Here is a 19,947-nt window from a genome sequence, read left to right as displayed (position 1 = left end):
TTTTCTTCTATAAGGCAACCCCTTAGTTTTCATTGGCGGCTCCAGGGACTTCTCACACTAATCCGCACTCGGTTGTGGCCCAGATCAGTGATTTATGTTGAATGGCATGAGGCTGGAGCTCAGCGGAGTTTGTGGGGTTTGTCAGTATTAACCACTGGAATGTGCTTTCCCTCATTAAAGATATTCAGGGTTTAGCTTGGCCTCTTGAAAATATGTACAAGAATCTCAAAGAAAATAACGTGGATTTGGTTGGAAGAAAAAGTAGAGAGAGTTTGTGTGAGAGAGTGAAATTCCATTGCATTGACCCGACCCAAGGGCTTGACTGAAAATAAACATTTCATTGTTTTGTGGTGAAACATTCTGATGATCTATGATCACCAGGAAGTCACAATGAAATTGAGAAAGTATACATATATGTGTGTTTAGTTCTTCTATAGACATGAAGCGTAAACCACCATCTCTAGTGTATGCTCGTGTATTTGCATAGAATCCACACTATTTAATCTACAGTAAAGGTTCTTTGAAGCACCTTATGTTTAGGAAAGGACCATTTTTGCTTTATAGGGTTCTTGAGTTGTCTATATGGTCCTTTGTAATTTGCAAAATTCTTGAAGTTGGTTTCTGAGTACTTTAAAGCACCAGTAGAATTTTTTTTTCTCTCTAAATAATTAGAGAATGAGAAGTTGTTTATGGAAATTGTAATGTTCTCCTGTGATATAAGGTTGATAAACTACTTTTGGTTCTAATTGGACTAAAAGTTACAACTTGATGGATTGAATAACTAGCCAACTGCATCTGGATATTAGCCGTAATACTTGATATCTTTCTTAAACTTAGGGCCATTTCATGTCCCAGTGGTTGACTCATTAAAACTGACATAGAAACCTTTTATCAGGCCTTAATAAATTATTGTTGGTACTTTTTAAATGCCTTTTATGTGCAGATTTTACTGTTTTAGCCCCCAGACCCAGACTTCCAATATTAAACTATAAAATTACAAATTATTGCAAGTTTAAAACTATGATCATCTAAACAAAAAGGGAAATAAATACATGTATTTATTTTGTGAAAATGTTATATATATATATATATATATTTAAATTATGACTGTCCCACAGTTGTGACATCATTTACACAACAGCAAACAATTTTGCCCATAATAAAGTTTTTTCAACTGTACTTGTTTTGTTGACTTGGTTAAGTGTCAGTAAAAAGCATGCTTGTGATGACATATGAGACAAATTATGTTTGACGAAAAAAAAGAAAATTCAAGGTAAATAACACTTGTGAGTAGAATATTGTTGTTGTGCATCATTTACAATCACGCTGTACAATTTTGCTAAATTATGTGTTAAAAAATGTGAAAATATTATTTAAGGCAGCGGCTATTTGCACTAAGTGAAAACAGCAACAAAAATCATCTTCTGTGCACTAATTAAATACTAAAATACAGTATTGTGCATCACTGCAGCATGTTTATTGTGTTTATTTAGAGTCCCACAGACACCCTATACCAACCCCTAAACCTAACCTTACAAATTTGATATGGTTTTACTACAGTAACTATAGTATCACCATTGTATTTTGTTGTAAAATCATAGTAACCACACAATTAAACATGGTTACTATATTAACACCATATTACTGTAGGAACACCAGTGTTAAGTGCATTAAAACTATGGCTTCTGCCAAAAAACATGGTTACTACAATATTACTATAGTACAACAATGGTTAATTTACCCAGATCAAACCTTTCACTCAACTCTGTGACCTTCACCATGACCAAATCACTGCGCAGCAATCAACCGTTATATACATTTTTATTTATTATTAAAATTATTATTAAATTAATATTTAATTGATATAAGTATTAAAGGAAATATTAAGAGTGGAGACAGGAAACAGGATGGGAAACAGTGGGGCAAAGCAAAGGGGGGAATTGAAATCAGGACGTCCATTTACACTACGCCACTGCAGCAACACTAAGGGGTGCATTTTGTCTTTAATTTGAGTGCATATAGCGGCGCTGTTTGGCAGGTGCTATTTACACCAAGTGCAAATAGTAACTCCATTTATTTAATTATGTATTTAGTTTATATAAAAGGTTTAGCTATGATATTAGCCTTAGCAAGACAAAATAGTCAGCAGTTTTATTTAAAAAATGTTAAAAATGTCATTTCCATCAGCGTCATTTGCACCACAGAATTCAGAATTTCAACACAATACAGAATATGAGACGTGAAGTGACACTGTGGTGGGAATTTTAATGACTTTCAGAAAAAATGACAAATCTCTTTTGATGCATGTACATACTCTGTTGGCAATTATAAGTAAACAAACAAACAAACAAAAAAACTAGAGAGTGTGTTTCATTACAACATGATTTAACAAGACATTTCTAGAAGTGCCCGAAGTTAAAGAAACACCCAAATATTGAACTTTGAATTAAGGGGAAAATAATTCTTCACCTGCTGTTCTCAAAATTCACTGGCAATTCTTTATCTTTCTTTCCCTCAACAAAAAAACCCAACATGTCTCTCCACTATGTTTTCACAGGTCAGGAGCATTTCGGAAACATGACGCGAGTGTACTATCGAGAGGCCTTGGGTGCCTTCATTGTCATCGACGTCACACGACCGTCAACATTCGAAGGCAGTGACAAAATGGAAAGAAGAACTTGATGCCAAGCTGAGTGTATCCAACAGCAAACAAGTGGCAGGCGTGTTGCTCGCCAACAAATGTGATCAGGGCAGAGACGTTCTCACCAACAACGACATCAAGGTGGAACAGTTCTGCCAGGAGAACGGCTTTGTGGGATGGTTTGAAACTTCTGCCAAGGTACATCATGAATATCTGAAGGCTTTGAGTTTATCTAAAGAAAGCTATTACTGGTGGTACAGGAGATAATTAGAGAAATGAATTTGTAACCTTGTATCTGTTGTAGAGGTAGACCGATATATATCGGTTTTTACCGTTTAATCGGTGCCGATAGTTGTGTTTTGGAGATATCGGTTATCGGCAAAAATCTATGTGGATAGATGCCAATAGTTTTTTATAATTCTTCTTCTTCCGTGTGTTCCTCTGTGGCCGGTGCCGGAGGATCCTACAGTTAGAACGTCTTGGTTCTACAGTATAACAGCGGCCTCTAGAGGTGTAATAAAAACAATCACTGACACCTCGTAAATCTTTCATCACTGACAATATTCACCTATATTTTTATCCGTACTTCAATGCATATTTAGTTATTTTGATTAATCAAGTTCAATTTCTAAATTTAACCCTATATGCTGTGTGTATTAAATATGATACACAATGTTTGACGGTTCCTGTTTCACTCTTTGTTCAAGCCGACGAGCCAAACAACCTATTGCGTGTAAGTTTCACATGTTTATGGCACCATCTAGTGGTTATTTGTGAAAAAAGTGGTTTCTATGTTTATATTGATCTATTTAAAATAACGGGCGGACTTGCGCGAAAAGTGACTTATGTTGGGCTTATGTTGGTTCCTAACCAGACACGATACCGTGATATTCATACAGTAAAATGATTATAAATAACAATAAAAGCAGATTTTACAACAGTCAGATTGAAGAGTTTGTTTATTGAACGTATCTAATTTTCTCACTGAAGCTGGGTATGGACATACACTTTCTACGGCAAACCTCAAGGGGATAAGTACACGATCACACGTACACAGGACAAAGTTACTTTATGAATCACATCAAAATTCAGTCTATTACCATTTTTAATGTTCACGCACTCACGCAGTACTCTGTTGTTATTTTGTCCATCTCCATGTGACAGGGAAGCGGAAAGTCAAAATGAGCCGGTGCATGTGTGTGCGTGCTTGTCTCTGTGTGTGTCTACGACAGAGCGCCGGTTGAAGAGAACGAGACCTCAGACACAACAGTCCATAGGTCTGTGACATCATCGGCGAAAATAAAGTTGTTTTGAGTTGTTTTTTTTTTTTTAAGATCATATTAAAGTCTTTCGAGCAAGTCAGTCCACTGTCGGCCATCTTTAAAATGCTCTCGGGAGGTTATTTCCTGTCATGAAAGTGCAGCTTCTATCTACTTTGGGAACACCGAAATCTCAAAAATGGTTGCTCAAGATTACAATTAAAGAACATATTTGAAATTAGCAATAACATTTTATTATATTGAATATTTAAATTGTGCTTCTTTACCTAATATTACGCTAAAACACGCAATTTTTCCGGCTCGTATAGCTAATGCGCATGCGCGTTGTCGAGTTGATTGACAAGCTATGTCTGTATCTAAACGGTGATTGGCTCTTTTACCTGTAAGGCGGGACTTCCTTTCTACATCCGTTGACCATTGGGTGCTAGAGCTTCTTGGTTGGGCGTTCCATAGTAACCAAAGATAAAAGTAAAACCATGATTACATGGACAGTAACCATAAAACAAATTATGCCATTTTGTCATAAGAAAAACACATCCAGAAATTAAAATGCATTCCCTCACTACCTGATGTATAGATATAAGTTTATGGTAAATATTTTTTAATATCTGTGATGTGTGGATTGAAAGCCTTACAATTTCTGTTTGTTCATGGAACAGCTTTCTTCTTTATTCCTTTTCACTGCTGTTTAGAATGTCGGGGCCATTTAATACGATTTTAAGCTAGTTTAATCATGGACACATTATGGGTTTTCATAGAGGTTTTAAACAAATAACCAATGACCAGCCCGCTCTTCTCACAGCGCTGTTTATGATGATCTGCGCGGCTGAGTGCTCCAGACCGGTCCACGTGTAAATGCATGTCTCTGCGCTGACCTGTCCATTGAGCCTTGAGCCACGCTGACTGATCCTGGTAGAGCTGTTTCCTTCCTTTCGCGTCTGGAACGTTTGCCATTTGATATTTCTCATGCACAACAAAAAATGACAGCGCACAATCAGAGAGTCGGCCAACTTTGTAATAGCACCAGTGCGACCTCTTGCAAAGTTTAATCGCACTGTTAGGAAAAATGGTCGCAGTCCCAGTCTGGAGCCCTGTTTTCATATGTCAGGCTTTACAGGTTTAAGCGAGAACATGCAAAGAAAAATGCGACCATATGGAAACGTGTACCGTCAGCACATACATCGTGTCTCCAACTTCATATCTTGTGATAATAATACCTCATTAAACCTCATCTGGTGAAATATATATACACAGAAGCCTCCATCTGGTGAATATATAGACTATGAAAAGCTTAATTTGGTAAAAACGTAAAAATAGAACGTTGTAACGGAGCCAGGTCTACGTCATTTCAAAATAAGAGTCCCCAGTGTATTCTGGGCTTGCTTACATTTAAAAGTCTCGCGTTATGCACCAAATCTTCATTTTTTCCTTGACATTATTGGGATTTTAGTTGCACAATAAACTACATTTGGTATTTTATTCATTTTGGACATTGTAGCCTCGATTAATCGGTCTTTTCCGCCTCCTTAGTTATCGGTACCGGAAAAACCCACTATCGGTCGACCTCTAATCTGTTATACCCTTAATGTTTTTAAGTGCTGTATAATGTGAGTTTGCGATTGATAAATTATCTTTATAATAAGCATTCATACATGGGAGTTACAGGCTAATCTGTCAGAGTTGTTTTAGCCTCATGATCACTGTGCGCAGACCTACCCAATTTTAGGATTAGATGAAGAGGTCAGATGAAAGGTCATGCTGAGGGTAAAGATGATCTTGTTAGTCATGATCTGTAGTTTATTTGGCAGAGAAACTCACTTAAAGTGACACATACACTCATTTTATTGGGTCACAGATCTTAGCAACTCAGTCTGAAGACAAGTCATTATAATAGTACGAGATGGCGAAATTGAACAAGTTGGCTCATACGAAAACGTATTTCTTTTGCTCCCATTGGGGAGAATAAGCAAACCAATGAACCGTGTTATGAAAATGTGTCCTAAGTTTAAAGGAATATTTCAGGTTCAATACAAGTTAAGCTCAATGGACAGCATTTGTGACATAATATTGATTACCACAAAAATTAATTTAGACTCATCCCTCCTTTTCTTTAAAAAAGCAAAAATTACAGTGAGGCTCTTACAATGGAAGTGAATGGGGGCCAATCCGTAAACATTAAAATTCTCACTATTACAAAAGTATAGCCACAAGACATAAACAAAGTGATTTTAGTGTGATTATAAACACTTACAAACCTTTTCTGTTTAAAGTTATTGCCAATTTTACAACTTCATGATGATGTAATGTCAAACCCTGGTTTTTAACAGAAGAATTAATGTAAGTGCTGTCATAAAATTATAATCTTCACATTTCTGCCTTTAAACCCTCCAAAAATTGGCCCCATTCACCCACTGTAAGAGCCTCACTGGAACCAACATTTTTGATTTTTTAAGGAAAAGTCAAGTCTATTATTTTTTGGTTATAATCAACATTATGCCACAAATGCTGTCCATTGAGCTTAACTTGTGTTGAACCTGGAATATTCCTTGAACCCCTTAACCAAACCTTAAACCTCCCCACGATTTTAATAGGGAAATAACTTTTGTGTACCACAGAAAAAAAAGAAAACGTCAGGTTTTGGAATGAGACGTGGGAAGCGTATTATAGGCTATACACATTCATCATTTGTATTGCGTAAATAAATATGGAATGAGTAACCAAATTTGTTCTCAGATGCTTCAAAAGTGTTGAATTGGAAGCTTTTATCTGTATTGTATCAATTTTAAATTATTTTTGTTGACGGGAATAAGAGTCTTTTCATACGAGCCAAGTTGTACGCTATCTTACGAATTATTACGGGTTGTCATAAGACTATGCTGGATATCAGACAAATCACACAATCTGAAGGTCAGGAAATGATGTCATCTGAAACACACATTTTGTTTTCTCTCTTTGGTGTAAATTCAGCGTTACTGACCTTCTAGTATTTGTTGTGAATCTTTGCGTTTGAGTGTGTGAAGATCATTAGAGATGACAGGACGTACGACAAGCAGGAAATCATTCAAACACTTCCTGCTGACTCACGGTCCTTCAGCTATGTCATGAATATTCAAGAGCTATTTAATTCAGTCACAGCCAACGACAAGTTGTGTGAACATTGACAGCAAAGTTTGCCCTCTCTCTGTTTCTGTGTCTCTCTCCAGGAGAGTATTAATATAGATGAGGCAGTGCAGTGTCTCTCATAATATCTCATGAGAATGATCTGCTGCAGTCAGAGGTTACAGACACCATCTCGCCGCTGCAGGAGTCGAGCCGCAGAGGAAACTGCTCAGCGTGTTTCAGGTCTTGAAGTCGCTGCGCTTCATCCTGCGTTGGACTCAAACACAGACCTCCTTGTCTCTTATCATTCTTTTCCATTCTCATTCTTGTTTTATTTCTGTCTCTTTTCTTCTTGTCTCATCTCACCTCATTTATTTGTGTAAGCACTGGAGAGGGGACCTTGCTGCCATATCTTCGTTTCCATGGTAACAGACTTATCGAACACTCTGCAGAGTGGAAAATATTTGAAAAGGAAAAAGATAGTTGTTCTCTCTGTCTCAGTGTATATTGGCGTATCTACAAAACTTCACGAGGACTCTTGAGGTTCTGCGTGTTCTTGTCAAATCATCAGGATGCAAACAGAGGAACGCCAACAAAACCCCAGTGGCCACTTCGGAACATTCCAGATGTGCCAACGCTGCATTTTCCCATCCAATCAGTTGTGTCCTTTCATTTAATTAAAGTTTTATGGTTCTGTTTATTTTTATTAATTTTATTGACCAAATAATCTTGTGTCGAAATTACTTGTATAAGCAAAATCAACTAATTAAGAATAATAATTTGTTTTTGCCCGCTGTGCATACAGTAATTGCTAAGAGAAACTCAATACTTTCCACAATTTATCATTTTTTTTAAAGGCAGCCGAAAGTCATACTGCTCATAAATTATATATACAGTCCTTAAAAGTATTGATGTATTAAAACATATTTCTGAGGTGATCGAAGTGGTTAGGGGAGTATTTTCAACATTTTCCTGATTTTTTTACTTTTAAACATTGCTTTGTTTTTTTATTGTTTTTGTTTTTTTTTAGCATTACAATACAATCAACTGGTTATTAATCATGTGGCTATAAGTCGGATATATTTCTAATACAGAATATGAAAGGCACGTGCTGCTATATCTTGTGGCTCATCCAGTGGCATTTCTGGTCACAAGTGGCATATGCCACTGATGATGCCACTAAAATGTGTGGCACGTCCGGTAGTGACTGACACATGCCACTGTATTTTGAGGTACTTGGATGACACTTGTGGAGTTGGCAGCTTAGACAGGCTATTTTGTTAGAAAAAAGCTAAGTGGCTTGTTTGAGATCGTGTGTGTGTGTGTGTGTGTGTGTGAGTGATGCTCCTAGAGGTACATTCTATTGGTTTATGGAATTAATGTCTGAGACCAAACATACTTCATATACTGTACTGTATGGCTTTACAAACTGATATAACATACAGCTCCATTATTTGTAATGAATGAACCTGAAAGAATGAAACTTAATTCACTTTAAAAACATTCACAGTCTCTTCACATTCACCGCTTTTGAAAGTGCATAAAGAAGAGGATAGAATGTGAAAGGTTATAATTTTTTTAATATGTATGCACTGAAATGTCAACTTACAATATATATTTCTTTGAGTTATGTTTGTTTTTACATAGATTTGATCTGAGGACATGCTTTGATATGAGACCCAGAAAGTGGCCTTCCTCACACCACCAGCTGTGATGTCAACTTTCAAGGCTTCTTCTAGAAGCAGGTTTGTCCAATAGTGTTCAAAATGCCAGTGATGCTGTCATGTGCATTGTACGTATTATTATTTTTTTTAACGAGTTGAACCATTTTTAATGTATCTGTATTTTCTAGAGTAACTCTGAGACCTCTGATGACATGGACATGATGGCATTTTGTTTTTCTCTTGTAGAGAACACTGTATTTAATGTTATGTTCTTGGTTTAGACACTGCTTGCAGTTAGGGAGAGGTGAAAGGCTCTGTATTTGGAAAGGCACTAATGTCTCCCTACAAAGTCTACCTTGTATATACATTGCATGTTTTTGCAACAGTATGCATAAAACTGTGTATTTAAGCACTCAATCTCTCTTAAGCATTTGACAAAGGCACACTCATAACATCTATGTGTGTGTGAAGAGTTAAAGGTACAGATAACATCTCTGTGTGTCTTGGTGGCAACTGGGAAATATCCTTTTTCTCTCTCTAAATTTTACAGTTGTTACAGCTTTGTGCGGTTAGCCTGCTAAAAGCTAATGTCAGGAAGCAATGTGATTTATACAGTAAATCTGCAAAAGGTCAATAAGACGTATCCTCTCAGATGCAAATAAGACATTCAGTAGATGTCTTTGAGATGTTTATGATTCAGAATATTTGTAAATCTGATCTTTTTAAGATGTTTAGCAGATGTTAATTAGAGTGCTTTCCAGATGAAAAGATCTAAAACAGACACCACAGATGATAATTTTGACTCGTCCTACAGCTAGAAAAAACAGCAGGCACATTTACAGTAATACAATTAAGATAAATGTCGGGCGGGCAAGCATGTCAGGTTTAAAAGCAGAAAGATAATTTTGTTATGAGCAGTACGTGAATTCTAGAGTAAAAAAAAAAAAAAAAGTCTGGTGTGTGTGTTTGCCCAGGAGTGTAGAAATGGATTGGGAGAGATGGGGCATGTGAGCCGGCCTTGAGGCTCCTAATGAAATAAATTGGTTCCGAGATATTTCGGGTCAATTTAGCTCTAACCTGACACACAGGGAGTGAGGGCTCATTTAATATGCAAACAAGTGCATGACCAACAGGTCAATGAATAAAACATTCTCATTTACTCTCTCATTCTCTGCCACTGTGAGTTGATATGATACACATGCTTGCAGTTATTGTTTAGTGTTTTATCGCTTTTGATTAATGGTTAAGATCACAGATTACTTCGTGCCTGTTCATTTAATTTGGGTTCATTCCTACTATTCACTGACTTCTTGGCTTTGAAACATGAAACATAGCCTACTTTCATAGGTATCTTTTTGTTTCATCTTTAAAGGGACATGTTAAAGGTTTTATATATCATACAGGTCAAGCTAAATTACTTTTGACAATTTCAAAAGAGTTAGGTGGGCTGCATGCATCAGGGTGGAAAATAACATTCAGAGGGTAAAATTAACCACTTCATGGTTTTTGAAAGATATCCAGCTACAAAAATTCCAGTAGACAAAATGTAACAAACTTTACATCTGTCCCCACACAGCCATGTCACGTGTTCAGTCATGAAAACTTACATATAGTCTTAACTCTGTAGGTCTAAAGAAAACCATCATAATAAGGGTCAGGGGCATAACTACAGGGTAGGCAGCTGCCATAGGGCCGGTGGTGAGAGGGGGCCTGACGGGTCTTTGCATTGGGGCCCGTAAGATCCACGTTACGCCACTGATAAGGGTTGTGGTTATAAAGTGCAACAGTCTGGTTCTGGAAGTAAAAATCCAATTATTTTCCCATAGACTAATTGATTTATAACTTATAAACCTTTAAAGACAGACCTACTGTGAGCACCGATTTTCCTGCGTTGAAGCTATCAGTCCGCATTATATATAGCTATCCATGATCCAGCAGAGAAAGATCCACCAGTCAGAGAACCGCGGCCAACAAAGCCCACCAAAAATATTGAATTTCAGATGCTTTGCGATCAACTCATTGACTATTTATACACAGGTACTAATTGCAGTTTAAAAAGTAAATTAACCTTTAATTGCCATTTAAACCTGTGTATGTCACCTTGTGTGTCTGTAACAAGGCCAAACATTCAAGGGTATGTAAACTTTTGATCGGGGCCATTTGGGTGATTTCTGTTATCAGTATGATTTAAAAAGGAGCAAAACAACTATGTGATAATAAATGGCTTCATATGATCACTATCCTTAAATAAAATACTTTTTTTTTGCATGATCAGTCATATTTTCAAAATCAATGCCAAAATTTCACAATTTCTGCCAGGGTATGCAAACTTTTGAGCACAAATGTACATTGTTAAATCTATGTAATTTTCTACATCTTATTGAACCTTTATATTGAACCTTCTGTTTTCACAAAACAAAACAAAACAAAAAAAAAAAATCAACAGTTTTAGCACAATGTGTGGACTTTTCAGCTATGTAAAATGTCAAACTTGTATCAATGTTAAATTAACAATCTGGAACGATATCGCCGTGAAGCCATCTGACCAGCTTACGGGACAAATAGCGTCCCGTATTCATTTGAGACGATCACGTAAATTACGGGACGGGTGGCAACCCTACCTGGAGGTCTAATCAGAGCCCTTGTAGTAAGGAGGCCTATAAGCTTAGCCTAAAATAGCTTAACGCGGCGGTCCCATAGACATTCTATGGCGGTACACTGGTAGGAGACATTAGGCCGTTCTTTTTGAATGGATGTCTATGGAGGAGATGCCTCAATGTGCTGAATAAACTGCTTTTGTGAGGAAACAGCTCATCACTTCATGAATTGACTGCCTGCCTACTAATCTTCAACATGTTTTACATTAAAAATCCTATGATGTGAACTATGTGTGGAGTTTACAACGATAAAATTATGTTTTATAAGAGAAGTCACAGACGATTTTGTGACAGGTATGTTGCCATTTACACTCAGTGTAAATAGCCTCTGCCTTATTACAATTATTATTACTGTTATTAAGAAATCCTGTTGTCTTCTTGAAATCTCATATAGCATACCGTGTTTCTAGGATACAGTAATATCTTGACAGAAGTTCATATTAAATCACATATTACTTTAAATCTTAATGAGGTGTGAATGCAGTCTTTGTTTATTAAAATATAAAGATAAAATATATCCGTTTGCAGATACCATACAAATGAAAGGGGAGAGCCGTAAACTGACACATCTTCTTTGCACTAAGTGCAAATAGTGGCAGATACTATTTGTAATCCTAATTACATACTAACAGGGCATCACTTCAGTGTGTTTGTGTTTATTTAGAGTCCCACAGACACCCTAAACCTAACCCTAACCTTCCCTTACAAAAATAAACCATGGTTTTACTACAGTAACCATAGTATCACCATGGTATTCCACCAGACTATTTGAGTGCAAATAGCTGCACTGTAGCAGGTGCTATTTACACCTAGTGCAAATAGTCACTCTGTAATCACAATAATGTTATATTATTGATATTATTGAAGTTTTTAATGCTCTCCGTCACATACCCTGAGAGGCGAGCAGGAAAGCACAGGCGAAAGCATCATAACAGAATGCGCATGCGCGAGAACTTGACGTGAGAGGGATCCCTTGTAGACACAACCCTAGTTGACCGTTACGCTCTATCCTATGATAGAACTGTGGAGGTTGTTATCTCAGTAATTAAAATAATCTCTGGTCTAATACATTCTCATGAGCAACGTGTGGATGCAGAAAATCATGAGTTTATTGGGAGAAATTGTAAATCGGGCGTACAGCAGGAGGTGGGGTGGAAGAACGAGAGAAACCTGGTAAAATTGGGAGTGTTGGCAGGTATGCCTTTGTCTTTTTGTCTGTCTTTAAAATACCTTATTTGCCTCAAAACAAAGTTTGTAATGTTGTGATTCACCTCGGAGCTGGTTGCTTTGGTTCATGACGGCATGACTATTTTATAAAGGATTTTATGAAAAGCCTATGGAAAAAATAAATAAAAAATACTTCCGGAAACCAGAGGGCTGATAAAGTGGACAGGCACTGTTGCACATTAGCTCAAAAAGCATGCATGAGCACATACTTTAAAAATCCACTGGAAAAAAGTCAAAAATCCAGGCAGCTTTTGCATGCATTTTCTACACTCGGCATGCAATAATACTAATCCCAATCACTAATTAGGAGAGATAGTATGTGAACTGGGATTCAGCTCAGGTTTCCATGTTTGTCTTTCCTCCCTAAACTTGCATCTTGTTCAATGACACTTTGCAGGGGCAAAGGGCGTGTCCAGGATTTTTTGTCAGGGGTGACAAAGTGGTGGTAAGAGTCGAGTAAGGTGCTGCATCCTCTGCGCACCGTCTCCAGGACGCGAGTGGGGTCCGAGTTGGGGTGGCAATGCTCATTTTTAGGGTGGCAGCTGCCACCCCGTGCCACCCTTCTGGCCCCGCCCCTGCCACTTTGTCCTTGATAAGAAATGAATTTCTGCAAATTGAGAAGAATGGATTAATTATCAGTCCCAGTTACTCTGAAATGTTTTAGTCCATCGCTCATTTTGCGACTCTTCCTCATCAAATATCTGTGGGATGTTTTAAATAAGGAGGTGAATTGAATTCTGTGTATGGTCGACATTGTCGCAGACTTGTTCATCTATAACACAGGAGAATAAGGGTAGTCTTCCTGTCATTGAGGAACATTCTTCTTCCTTTCCTCTTTTAAAGGTCTTGCTCTTTTACGTCTTCTCTTCCGTAAATAGCTGAAAGTTTTGAAAAGTCAAAAAATGGTGGAAGGGAAGAATCAAAAACATTCAGACAGATTAGTTATGTTCGGAATAGCATACTGCACTTATACTACTAAATCTGCAGTATGTTTACTGTGCACATTATGCAAATATAGACATGTTTCACACTTCCAAGTTTTGGAACGCGTAAGTAAATGATGGTAGGGTAAACTTCTATAACGGTGAATGGGAGACCACAGCAAATATTATTTTTGTGCACCCATTTGCTCCAACAGCAAAAGAAGAAATCCTCAATTACCTTTCCACAACTTTCCACAAGAGGAAAAAAATAGAGAGTGGCGCATTACAACGCCGAAATTTACCGTCACTCCCTTCGCAGCTGTATTAGAAACCTCATTGCAGCATTTTTAAACGTATTCCATGGTAATATAATAAAAATCATAATGTTATAAATTTACACTATATAATTAATAAAATGTAAATATAAAAAAGTTTGCTAGAGGAGGCGTTATCACAGCCTATGAATAAAGTGTATTCTGCATGCATAGAATATTTGAATGACCTACAACCTTGCAATGCGATGAATATTATATCCTGCAATGCAATGCGCTTGAGTTTACCTTCCATTTTTAATGTGACGAATAAACAAGAAATTATACAGTATCAACCCTCAAGCCGAGATTTTTAACATCTCTTACTTGACTAAATATTTGAAAGACACTTTAACCCAATGTTGGATTAAAAATATATAATAACCTGATATGAATATGGTTATCGTGCATTTTTAATCAAATCAAAGTTACAATCTGTACCTTTTGGCAATTCCGTCAAATAATGAGTCGAAAATTATGTACCACTATAACCACTGACGGTTAGGTGTAGGATTTGGGTGTAGAGTTCATAAAATGTGCATCTCTTTCTTGGCTTATTATTTAAAAACAACAAGTTAGAACACTGTTATACAAAGCTGGATTAAAAATATTAGAATAATTTAAAATAAAGTTTTTAAATAAATTATAATATTTAAAACAAAAATTATGTAAATGTATTTATTACATTTTTTTAATCTAATTTTATGTTAAAATAACTTGTCTTTTGGCAGTTCAATCAAATAATGGTTAATATTTCTTCGTTCTGAGATCAGTAATGGGCATTTCACAATACATTATTAATACGTTTTTCATTAAATGATAGAAATCAATGAAAGAAGAGACAGATGGAGAGGGATAAAGTGTGCTGTGGGCAAAGACAAAGAATATTAAAACTTTAATCAATAAGGTTATTAGGGAAGAAGATGATCAGTAAATATTCCTCCATTTGGAGAATGAGAAAGAGCGACATTAGAAACCAGGACACTGAATTATTGCTGTTAAAATCAAAATTGACATCAATTGACATTTAATTTAAAACAGAACTCATGCATGCATTAAAGAGAGAGAGAGAGATAGATAGAGAGATAGATAGAGAGAGAGAGAGAGAGAGAGAGAGATACTTTTAGCTGCAAATGATAATGTAAGGCATTCATACAGCTGCTGTTATAAATGTTTTAATCAAACACAACTAAATTAAAATATCATTGAGATGCACATACTTTACAGAAACCTTTTACAAGAAACATTAATTTAACGGCCAAACTCAGATACAAATGCTTGAGTATATCAGCATGTTACAGTTGCATGCACACATGCATGCACATCCTACAATAATTGTTGCAGAGGTTGTGTGATTTTTCAACAATACACACCTGTAGTCAGCAAGTATTGACTCATCCGGAGTTTAAACATCTTTGACACCTGCAGTAATGGGAAAAAGCTGCACCTGTGCATGTGTGTGACATCCGTGAGTAATGGCACGCATGTACGGAGTATCAGGAAATATAAAAGACCCACCACAGGGCGACACACAAGTGGGCAGGAGTCTAATTCATCTCACATTTTACATAAATAACAACTGACAGTCAGATAATAGATTGAGCACAAGCAACCAAATGTCACATTTCACTCTGTTTCTCTCACTCTCTCTCTCTCACACACACAACATGTGTGAGTATGTGATTGTGATCGTCAACTAGTGGCAGTAACACAGATTTTACAAAACAGTCACAAATTTTACTGCCTTAGTGGTTGCTGAATATTACGTAGTATATGACTGATCACACTGTGAATTCGACGACAGTAGTTCGAAAGTTCTGCTGCTGAAATCGGTCTGTTCTTACTGAAATTTAAATCACTGCCCCCAGTGGCAGAAGCTGGAAGTGTTCTTGAATGTATAGGCACATGTGAGCTCCAGTTTCCGGGAGAAATGTCCTCATAGTGGTGCTAAAAGTGAGCTGTTTTTTTAGTTGTCAATAATGTAATAAAGTCAAAAAGGAATGCATATTTTATTAATTCTACCACCTAACCCAAACCCCAACCCTAAACCACCAGTGGAGTAAAATTGTAATTTTAAAGCGAAAATACAACCTTAAAATCGCACTCACTATTGTTTATGTAAACATAAATATTATTTGGTTTCCATGGGATCAGAACTCATGCTAGAGGGAAATGAGGTCATGCATGAACTGATGCAAAAATGTATGATGGGGGATGCCACTTGATGTTTATGGTACATGAACTTTCGGACGCAACATGTCTGTTTGCCGTGTGATCATGTAATACCCACATGTCCTATTACATTTGCCAAAATGAGCACACTGTATGGAATATTATATTACAGTATGTAATGTATTCGATATGACCTGTTAATATTAAATAACAATCTTTTGGGAGCCTGGTCAAATAATGAGTCAAGAAGATCATAATAATGCTTGATATTATTTCAGGTTATCACATTACAAATGGAAGGTTAAGTCGATGTTACACATCAATATATTGCTATTACATGCAAAATGTCAATGAATTTTAAAGCCGTCTGTGAGTTGCATCAAAGAGTTCAGCCCTGCACCCCTCTCAGGCGGGGGGGGGGGGGGGTATGAGACATGTAAAAGGTATGGGAGGCAGTAACCATGGAAACTCCATGTTCCTTGACTAATGATTCCAGTACTTCTGCAGATCAGAGTTAACCAGAAGTCTCTATAAGATGTTCTATTTAGATTCTGTCTCTCTTAGTTATTTAGTTTTCTTTTAGCGGAAATCTCTCATCTCAGGATCTGAATATAGATTTAATCTAAGCCCACTGCATTATAACAGAGCACCAGAAAGAGCGAGAGAGAGAGAGAGAGAGAGAGAGAGAGAGATTTAGCTGTTGTTGCTGATTATCTCGTTACGTTGGTAACTCGTCCTGTAATGTAAATTGAACAGCACTCGTTATGTTTTATACCACAGATTGGTCCTTTTTAATGAGGGGGGTTTACATGTTGTCGTTAAAGTCAGACAGGTTGTATTTCTTGCTGGATTAGTTGGTGGCCTGTGTGCTGCTCAGACCAGTTTTTTTTTTTTTTTTTTTGTACATCTACATGCTAATGACACTTTGTCTGAAAGAAATAATAATTGGCAATTGACAGCAATTATGGGTCCAAACACACCAATGGCATTTAAGGAAGTATTATTGGACATCACTGATTATGATTTTAAGAAAAGCGGTGCAAAAAACATAAGTAGAATTGTTGTACTAGTACTACTAAACAATTCATTATAACTTTTGACCAATAGATGGTGCTGTCACCAAATTTATATGATGCTGTCAGGGTGTGGTGACAATGACACATACAAAGTTTCATGTTAATACACCAAAGCATTGCGTCTAAAACTGTTTGGTCTATCGAAAAGCTTTTGATAACTTTTTGTCGTAAGTGTCCATAGATGATACACTCCAAATTGTGTGTGAATCGGACGTACACCCTAGAAGGAGTTCAGAAATTAGGTTCTCAATTACATTCAAAATGGCGGACAGGAAGTATGGCTGACCAAATTGGGTATTAACATACTTGACATGACCCCAGGAATCTAAAGAGAGCAGTCACAGGACTATAGGCCAAATTAGTCAAACGTTTTAAGCAGTTTTAAACCTTTCATTATCTTTTGACCACATGGCGGCGTTGGCCCCAAACTTTGTAGGTACCCTCAAGGCATCTGACTGATGATGCATACTGTACCAAGTTTTGTAACGATATGCAAATGCGTTTGTAAAATACAACATTTTACAACAAAATTTCAAATGGCCGACACCTAATATGGCTGACCTAGAAATACTGGGTATCATTTGATTATGCATGCCCCAAGAAATCTAAAAAGAGACCAGTCTCTTGCTTTTAGGCCATACTATTCAGAAAGTTTTCATATTTCTTGACCACTAGGGGGCGCTGTGCCGAAACTGAGCAGGTACCCTCAGGCCATACTTGTGATGTCATACACCAAGTTTCCTATCAATATGCTAAAGCATTGCAAAGATACAGCCTAACGTCCATTTTGGCACGCTCGTCATCGAAATTGTTGAAGAATTGTTAGAAAATGGTTTGGTCTATCAAAAAGCTTTTGATATATTTTTGTCAGGAGTGTCCCTAGATGATGCATGCCAAATTTCATGTATATCGGACATACGGCCTAGGAGTTTGAAAAACTTTTTCTTTTTTGTTTTGTTTTTTTGTTTATAATGAACTGTTGCTAGGGCATCGCTTGGTAATTGCTAGCTGGCTGCTTACTAGCAAATGAGCCTGACCCCATGTATCTGTGATATGCTGGTCTTTAGATGTAGCTCGGGTCCCTTCATCTATTGGACTTTTTCATTAAGCTGTTACAATTAGAGGTATCAGTCATGTCCAAACTCCACTAGTTAGGTAAATTCTGGGAAAGATTAATTCTTGAATTTGTGATCAAATGATTATTAATGTGAGATGCTCAAGATGACACAATCATTCACTATCTTTCTGTGAACTTGAAAGAGCATCCTTGATATTATCATCAGCCGAGACATTCATTTCTGGAGGACAGGTGTGCAAAGACATTTAGCACCTGAGGGCACATCTGGCCGAGCGTTCCCATGTGGACATCAAACGAGGTGACACCAGGGGAAGACAGGAAGAGTGCTAGTGCACTTCCACTAGTTTTCCTCCTCGAAACAGCTATCTGTCTTATAAAGGCCATATGTCATCCAAAAATGTCTCTTCACTTGCTCAAACTTCTCTTTCATCCTTTGATGAATGCTAGCTTGCTGGATGCAGGCGCTTAGCTCTCTCTGTAAATCTTCCTGATCTGAGATCAGGAAGATTTACCCCCCTAATAATAATAATAAAAATAATTTTAAAAAAAATTTAAAAAACAGCACCAACTCTCATCTCAGAATAGCATTCTGAGATGATATTCTTCTCACCACAATTGTACAGAGCGGTTATCTGAGTTACCGTAGACTTTGTCATTTTGAAACAGTCTGGCCATTCTCTGTTGACCTCTCTCATCAACAAGGTGCTTCCATCCACAGAACTGCTCACTGGATGTTTTTTGTTTTTGGCACTATTCTGAATAAATTCTAGAGACTGTTGTGTGTGAAAATCCCAGGAGATCAGCAGTTACAGAAATACTCAAACCAGCCCATCAGGCACCAACAATCATGCCACGGTCCAAATCACTGAGATCATATTTTTCCCCATTCATATGGTTGATGTGAACATTAACTGAAGCTCCTGACCCGTATCTGCATGACTGTATGCATTGCACTGCTGTCACACGATTGGATGATACAATTTAAATCTGATTGGCAGTGCTCAGTTTTTAATACTTCGCCAGTAAACCAAGTCATGTTTACAAGTTGCCAGACTGCTAAAATGAGCACTTCTGAGACAGAAATAGTGTTGGATTTGCTAAAGCAATTTTTTTTTTTTTTTTAATCTTTACAAATGTATTATAGTGTTGTCTCTAACCCCTTTTTATGGAGATTACTAAAAAATAAGTTTGAACATGTTACCAGTTTTTGTTTGCCGGTCTAGAATTGTGATAAAACTGTTTTAGTCCACATCCATGCTAATCTGTTTTCATTTGAAAATGCAGGGTTAGGATAGGATGAGGGTTAGGTTAGGGTTTAGGGTCTAACCCTAACCCTAATTTTGCTACGTTTACGCCCGTCATCAACACTAAAACACTGTTTGCCTCCGCCGAAAATGGAGCCTTTAGAAAGCGCTCTCTATAACTGCATACTTTGAAAAGCTATGACATTAGGAAACTGAAGGATTAGTGCGGATGTGGCCTCAGATTTCCCCACCCCTAAACGTAACATTAAAAACAAACTGTGGTTGGTTGCTTTAAATGTCAGTCACACAGTCTCTTCCTGTCTATGCGGGCAGTTCTCGGCCACAGTAAGCTGCTTTGTGTACCAAACTTGCATGACTACTTACCCACTAACACATATATAATTATGCAAAAAGTGCAAAAGTCTACTTTGAATATTATTTGCATGAACTCTATTGTAACACAGATGTACTATTTCCAGTAGGCCCTTAGATCTTGATTCAAAAAAAAGTTGTGTGCATGTCTATGTGCATTTCATCAGAAATCTGCTTGGCCTGTAGCTCTCCACAGCTTCAAC

At 37.1% G+C, this 19,947-nt stretch overlaps 1 pseudogene; it reads left to right on the top strand.

The window, feature by feature from the left end:
* The first annotated feature begins 2,414 nt into the window (after nt 1–2,414).
* On the top strand, nt 2,415–7,967 carry LOC127422031 (ras-related protein Rab-38-like; annotated as a pseudogene).
* Nucleotides 7,968–19,947: the final 11,980 nt, after the last annotated feature.

The sequence above is a fragment of the Myxocyprinus asiaticus genome, chromosome 31, assembly GCF_019703515.2.
Source record: "Myxocyprinus asiaticus isolate MX2 ecotype Aquarium Trade chromosome 31, UBuf_Myxa_2, whole genome shotgun sequence".
NCBI classification, from domain to species: Eukaryota; Metazoa; Chordata; class Actinopteri; order Cypriniformes; family Catostomidae; genus Myxocyprinus; species Myxocyprinus asiaticus.
Note: the sequence above shows the minus strand (reverse complement) of the source record. Positions and strands in the feature narration are given on the sequence as shown.